This window comes from Myotis lucifugus, unplaced genomic scaffold (genome assembly GCF_000147115.1).
Source record: "Myotis lucifugus unplaced genomic scaffold, Myoluc2.0 scaffold_121, whole genome shotgun sequence".
NCBI lineage: Eukaryota > Metazoa > Chordata > Mammalia > Chiroptera > Vespertilionidae > Myotis > Myotis lucifugus.
This window is the reverse complement of record NW_005871169.1, coordinates 1,429,491-1,437,388: the sequence shown is the minus strand read 5'-3', so window position 1 is coordinate 1,437,388 and position 7,898 is coordinate 1,429,491. Positions and strand designations below refer to the sequence as shown.

Sequence of the window (7,898 nt, the reverse complement as noted above, 5' to 3'; positions counted from 1 at the left end):
AAAAGAAGGGACATTGCTCCAGCAATTTTGTCCTCTGGTTCATCACCTTTTTTTCTCTGTACTGGATCGTTCCATCAGCGTAGTCACAAGTTGTTATTCTCCTACTTTATTTATCCTCTTTTCTTGCCACCCATAGTCCCATTTTTTCTCCCAATTATAGAAAAAAATTAAGAATTGTCTGTACTAGCCGAACCGGTTTGGCTCAGTGGATAGAGCGTCAGCCTGCGGACTCAAGGGTCCCAGGTTCGATTCCAGTCAAGGGCATGTACCTTGGTTGCGGGCACATCCCCAGTTGGGGGCGTGCAGGAGGCAGCTGATCGATCTCTCTCATCGATGTTTCTAACTCTCTATCCCTCTCCCTTCTTCTCTGTAAAAAATCAATAAAATATATTTTAAAAAAAAGAATTGTCTGTACTCATTGTGTCCAATTCCCCTTCTTATTTGGCACCATTGATCACTTCCTGTCCTTTGGAACAGTTTCTTCCAGAAAACTACAACCCGAGCCGTCACTCTCCTCCACTGTTGATCCCTCTGAGCCTCTTTGGTAGTTGGAGCGCCCCCACGTGTGTTCATTCCCTTGGCAATTTCAACCAGACTCGTGGCTTTCAATGCCATCAATATGCTCAAGACTTACCACCTTATATCTTTAGCTCAGATCTTCTCCCAAACTTTCAGACCTTTAGCACTCTTCTAAACCCTACTTGGACATTTCATTAAAATCTAAAATTTTACAGGTTAACATGGAACTCCTGATTTTTGCCTCCTAGCCACCTGCAGCCTTCCCAATATGTCTTGAGGGGTACTCTGTCTTTTCATTGCTCAGGCCCAAACCATTTGGCATCATTGTTGACTCTCTTTACACCTACATCAAACCTATCAGCAAATCCTGTTGGCTCAACCTTGAAAATGCGTACCCAGAATTGTACCACTTTTAACTAGCCCATTGCTGCCGCTCTGATTTAACCGCCATCATCTCTCCACCTGGATCATTATAATTTCCAACTGATTTCTCTGTTTCCACCCAAAAAGTGCCCAAAGTCTCTTTTCAATTCAAAAGCCACTAGAGTCCTTTTAACATTGCAGAACATATCAGTCCTCCACAGGAAACCCTTCCCTGACATCTCATCTCATAGAATAAAAGCCAAAAATCTTGACTGTGACCTGCAAAGCCACATACCACCTGAGAGCCCTGACCTAATTTTTTGTTCTTTTCCCTGGTTCATTTCACTCTGCCTTATCCTCTTTACAATTTTTTTTGACATGTCTGGCCAACTCCCAGTGTGGGGCCTCTGCACTGGCTCCTCCCTCTGCTTGGAGTTCAGATATCTGCATTCCCTCACTTCCTTCATGCTTTTGTTTAAATGTCACCTCCTCCATGCAGGCTGCCTGTATTCCCACAGAAAACTGTACCAGCCCCGCCACCTTACTCCCTAGCTTTCCAAACCTTGTTTTGTTTTTTTATTTTTCCAGAGCATTTATCACCTTGTAATGTACTATATACTTTTTCTGTTTATTGTGTTTATTACTTAATCATGGTCTATCTCTGCCTTCTAGAATATAAACCCCTAGAAGGTAAGGGATTCTATTTACTGACTAGAGGCCTGGTGTATGAAATTCATGCACTCGGGGGGGGGGGATCCTCTGCCTGGCCTGCGCCCTCTCGCAGTCCAGGACCTCTTGGGGGATACCCCCCAGGGGGATCGGGCCTAAGCCAATAGTCAGATATCCCACTTGCATTTCGGGGCTCTTGCAGTCCAAGACCCCTTACTCCTTACCACCTGCCTGCAGCGAGGTGAGAGAGGCTTCCGCCACCGCCACTGCACTCACCAGCCATGAGCGTGGCTTCTGGCTGAGCAGCGCTCCCCCTGTGGAGCACACTGACCACCAGGGGGCAGCTCCTATGTTGAGCGTCTTCCCCCTGGTGGTCAGTGCACATCATAACAACCGGTCGTTCTGCCATTTGGTAGATTTGCTTATTAGGGTTTTATTATATAGGATGTATCCCAACTGTCCAGAAGTAGCTGAAACATAAATGATGAGTGGACAGGTGGATGGAGAAGGATGGACAAATGGATTATTGAAAATTCAAAAGAAGCTTGCCTTAACCACCCCAATTCATGTTGTCTGCCCATTCTATCCCCATGGTTACTCTCTACTCATATAATTTTCTTTTACTTTATTCATTAATTGAAATTATTGGTTATCTTATATCTCCTCTACTAGAATATAAGTTATGCTATGTGAGGACAGGAACTTGAGATAATAAACATGTACTTAATAAATATTCATTAAGTGAGTCAATTCTGGAAAAGAAGTTTTAATTTCTCAAATGAGTGAACTACATGTATAAATTTTATCCTGTGATGAATCTGATTGTTTGCTTATTCTGTCTGATTCAATGCTCAGTTATCAGGATACATAATTGGTTTTTATACTTTTTTTTATCACTATGGTGTTTGATATGTTTTGCTACTAGAGAATTCTCAGACTACCCTTGTCTGAGAATTCTCAGGCAAAGATTTTTAAAAGTTCAATGATTGGCAAGACTCGGCATGAATTTTCACAACATACTGTAGAATCTTTTGTATTTATATAAGGAATAATTAAAGTTGAAGATTTTCATTTTTATATTGGAAGGATTTTTGGTTATCACTGAAGATGGCAAAATGGTTTGAGAAGTACTAATCAGGGGATAACTAGAAACTAAAGTATTAGTATGTCATAAAGCAGATAGTACTTATTTCTGAAAGTACATCACCATCTCCTGGGTTCCTGGGTATTTCTTATGTAAGACTTAATAGATCTATTCCCACTGGAGTCATGTAAAATTATAGAAGAGTATAGCAGATTTCACAGGAAATGATTCTGTACCACAAGAAATTGGGTAAAAACTGACTAGATTTTTAAGCTCTCTTTTCTGTAGTCTCTTGTAATAGGAATCTGATTCATACTTTTCTTTGAACTTTTTAAAATATTGCAGATTAGAAATAGTTAAAATTTAAGACAAATTGATTGTATATATTAAACAAAATATGTGTTTTACTTTTATTGTATTAGCTTTTTATGGCTTTAAAATGAAAATGGAAAAACATGTCTATTTAGCATATTAAAATATGTCTTAATATTAAGAAATGCAAAAATCAATACATGACAATTCAAGTAACTAATCATTATCAGAAGTTTATTTTCTTCTTTGAATGAATTTCATTTTGCTTTTTTATCAGTAAGTATTCTATCACTAGCATATTTTAATAAACTGAAGGTGAACATTTAGTTATATCTGTTAAAATTTGCTTTGCTTTTAACTCATTAAGTCATTGTTTAAGAAGAAAACTAGAAATAGTGCCATGAATTTGTGATAATTTGTTTTCTTTCTACTTCATGACTAAAGAGTTTTTGTATTGTTTTATTTTGTTTTGCGAGATCATACAGTATTTTTCTGTCTCTGTTTGACTTATCTTACTTAGTATAATGACCTCAAAGTCCATTCGTGTTGCATAAGTGGTAGGATTTCCTTTTTTGTAGCTGAGTAATATTCCATTGTGACTACAAATTCTTTAACCATTCATCCTTTGATGGACACTTAGGTTGTTTCCATGTCTTAGCTACTAGAAATAATGCTGCTATGAACATGGGGGCCCAAGATATCTTTTCAACATAATGTTTTCATTTCTTTGGGTATATTCCCAGAAGTGAAATTCTTGGATCCAAAGAGATTTTTAAGTTAATTTTCTTCTTACAGTAATTGTTTTCTGATATCCTTTGATCTACTAATTCTAGAAGGTTGTGAGAAAATAAAAATTGCTCCTGCTATAAACCTCAAATGTATCTCTGACAGGAGCCTAGTGGCTTCCACAGGGCTGGCCCCTGTGGCACCAATGGAGTTGCCTTTGGTTGTGAGGAAAAGCAGGTCCAGGGGTCTCAGAACTATCCATGAATATCCTCTAGACCCGCCCAATTAGCTCCCATATGTTAGTCTGTTAGTCCCAGGCACCAGCCTCTAAGCAGAGTAGACCATATGGCAGCATGATTAAGGGCAGTAAGGGGCGGGGGAGCTTAGAAGGCATGAATCACAATAAAGACATCTATGAAGAGAAAAGTTTGGGAGGGTTGAGTGGTTGTTGCTGGAGGAGGTGGTGAACTTCGGAGGTCTGGCTCCTCAGCAGCATCCTGCCGTATGATAACTAAATGTAATCACCCATCAAAAGAAGTCTGCCCGAAGAGCTGTTAACTGAGTAAAACTTCCCAAGCAACCGTCGAGGCCAGAGAGCCTTCGTGGTGCTGCAGAGAACTGATGCAGCAGCTGCTCCTACAGAGAGGGACACAGAAAAGGAATCTTCCTCAAAGAGATAAACTTGCAAAGTTAGAATGCTCCCAAAGTAACTTTAAGGCTAGTTAAAATCCTTAAAGTTAGTCCACGAATCATTTTCTTTTTTTTTTAATTTTTAATTTTATTGATTTGAGAGAGAGGAAGGGAGAGAGAGATAGAGGAAGGATAGGGAGATAGAAACATCAATGAGAGAGAAACATCAATCGGCTGCCTCCTGCATGCTCCCTACTGGGGATCGAGCCTGCAACCCAGGCATGTGCCTAACTGGGAATCAAAGTGGTGAATTCTCAATTCATGGGTCGATGCTCAACCACTGACCCACACCAGCTGGCATGAGTCATATACACTAATAAAAGGGAAACATGCAAATTGACCGTCCCTCCACTACACCCATCAGCCAATCAGGGTGAGTATGCAAATTGACCTAACAAAGATGGCGGCAGCCACGGAGCTGGAGGCTTGGGTTGCCCCCAGCGACAGAGGAAGCCAAGCTTCCCTCCTGCCCTGGCCGCTGCTCAAGGAGGGGCTGGGGGCCTGGGTCACCGGGGAGGCGGGGCGGACAGCGCCAGCCGTCACCCGTGGGGTCCAGCCCCGATTGGGGACCTGGGGAGGTGGGGTGGGCAGTGCCAGACGCTGCCGCCAGACGCCACCCACTGGTTAATTTGCAGGCACGGAGCGAAGACTGAAGACGACTGAAGACTGAAGAGGCTTGGCTTCTCTGCCTAGCCTCGAGGCTTGGCATCTCCGCTGCGGCTGGACCAAAGGCCTGGGTCCCGAGTGCCAGAGGAAAACCAGTGCCAGCAGCCAGGGGAAGGAAGGCCTATTGCGTGAATCCTCGTGCAACGGGCCTCTAGTTTTCTATAAAGAACTTTGCATGACTTTCTCACGTTCTTGGATCTACAGTGATTGTGGCTTTTAGATCTCCCTATGGGGTGTCCATTGTGGCTCTTTGGAGCCATGAAAACATGTATATTTAAACATCTCAATTCTCTTTGCATGAATAAAGCATTATATGTTGTGGAAAAGGAATGTGAAGAAACAAAAGTCATCCATAAATAAACAGAAATCATGTTTTGGCATTGTTATTGATGTCTTCGGCCACAGATTGATTTAAGTCAAAGTTGTAGAAATGCATGAGCTTATAATGAATGCCCTTAGTTCTAACATATAAAACTCTGCTCATTTGTGTTTTATATTAAAGGGGGGAGCTAATTTAGGCTATAAGACAGACTACATTTTTCTGTATCAACCAGTTTGTGAGCCCTTTGTAAAATACAACTTTCAAGTATTGAAAACTTCACACAAACATCTAAGTGCTCTCTAAAATTGCCATCAGTGCTGCCTTCCCACCCATTGAATGAAAGGCAGTCGGAAACTGCATGAAGAACTCAGGCTTAGGAGAGAGAGAGTTGGGTTTGAATCACCTCCATTACTTATGATCCAGGAGAACTATTTTGTGCTTTAGTTTCCTCATCTGGGAAAAGGAGTTGTTGCTGGATTAACTGACATGCAACAATCTAGGGTTAACGGGGAGATGAGGACACATTTGTAATGCCTTAACCAATAAAGAAATTAAAGATAATAATAAAAAAACAATCCATGCAGGATACACAGCACTTCGCTGGGCACCTTGCAGACTGGTAGCTTTTATCATTATAAGTCGTGCCATGTACAAGATGAAGAAGGACCTGGAAGAGGAGAGCACGAGTTTCTTTACCTCTGTATCACTTATTCATTCCCTTCTTCAGAAACATTAACCCAAAACAGGCTGAGGGTACTGGTGATGTGACACAGCCTTTGTGCTTTTAAAGCACTTTTGTATAAAGTCTGGATAATGAGATGCTACCCTTATCGAATTGGTACTTACTGCTTCATTTTGAGAATCTGTTCAGATTTAGTCCACAAATTGACGTGTGGCAAACATTAATTCTGTGTGTCAAAAGGAAGCTACCAAGCACGAGTGGTTTACCAATCACCCTTATGCTCTGTAGCATATGCCCATAGGAGGTACCAAAAAAGGACAAGGAATCAATCAGTTCCATTTACTGAGACGCCCTATGGCCCTGGCCTGATATTTAAAGGGGTGGGAAGAAAGTAGAAAGTAGATATGAAGGTCTCCCAATCACCTTCATACCCCAGTGATTCTGTAGCATAGGATGAATTTCAGTCTAAATCTGAATTTGGATTTAAGTACCATTCCACAGTTCAGTCATGATAGGACCCCTCCTGAGGCTGTGGGCCATCTTTATACATATGCTTTCTGACTTTCTTCCCCTCCAGCATGACCCAGCCTTTCAGACAAACCTGGGAGGCCCTGGAGTTAGAGGGAAGGCACAGGACAACTTGAAGGGAGACCTACGACCCTGGCAGAACCCACTTCTCAGCTCACCATTACTTTCGGTGCTGGGGCCTGGACCAGCCTTGCTTCCCTCAAGGCGCAGAACACTCCTTGTGTCCCAGCGTGTCTCAGAGCTGTCTGTCAGCACAGCCCATTCTCCCTGGTGTTCCTATGAGGCCTCCGTAGGGCCACCATTTCTGAGTTTTGTTCTTTCTTCTCAGGACTTTGTTTTTCCTTAAGGAGCAAAAACTAGAGAGTCAATGGCCACTGGCCTCAAGACATAAAAGCCCCAAGAATCAGTTATCATCACAAATTGTTATAATGGATGTGAGAGTGAAGGGGGGCCCCAGGGCCCTGATTACAGAGGTGATGCTGGAAATCATAACAATAAGGAGGTGTCCAGACTGAGAGCGAGTGTCTGAGTGGGGAACAGGGAGAGGCCTGATGAGAAGAAAAGTCCTGGGAGGCCATGGCCCATGCTGCGAGTAGGCCCAAAATGCAGATGTCAACGTGAAGCAGGATACGTCTGATGGAAAATGATTACATGGGACTGCAAGTTGCTTAAAAACAAACAAAAAACACCATATCTGAGGGTGATCAAAGAAAATTAGAATTAAAGAGACAGGATACTGTGAGTGAAATGGTTATGGGTAAACTTTACCATATTCTCAGTCCTAGAGAGTGGGAAAGAATCCACAATGGAGAGGAACATCTTGTATAATATATTTATACTAGAGGCCCAGTGCACGAAATTCATGCACAGGGGAGGGAGAGTCCCTCAGCCCAGCATGCACCCTTGGGGGATGTCTGACAGCCGGTTTAGACCCACCCGCAGTCGGACATCCCTCTCGCAATCCAGGATGCTGTATACACCAGTGACCATACTTTTTATACAGGTGAAAGGCATCTTGCTGTTGTATGGGCAGCTACATTTTTTTGCCCTGATTATAAAAAGTAGTATATAACATGATCCTTCTGAGGCAGTAGTACCATTTTCCCCATCTTATGGGTGGAAAAACTGAAGCAGAGAGAAGTTAAGTAATTGGCTTTGTCACACAATTGTAAGTGTCAGAATCAGGGCTGACCACAAAATGTGCAAGCCAGAGTCCATGCATGTCATCGCTGCATCATCCTGTTTTTTCAGTGTTAGAGTAGCCTTGCCAGGTTTTAATTTTTAAATCTAAGAGACTGTTCCCAATATATAAGGTAGGGTCCCTAGCCTGGCCAGTG

General features: G+C 42.3%; 1 protein-coding gene across 6 annotated transcripts in view; it reads left to right on the top strand.

Moving 5' to 3' along the window:
* The window catches only part of CACNB2 (calcium voltage-gated channel auxiliary subunit beta 2), a 349,621-nt gene that overhangs the window by 297,079 nt on the left and 44,644 nt on the right, over window positions 1-7,898 (top strand). The window lies entirely within an intron of this gene.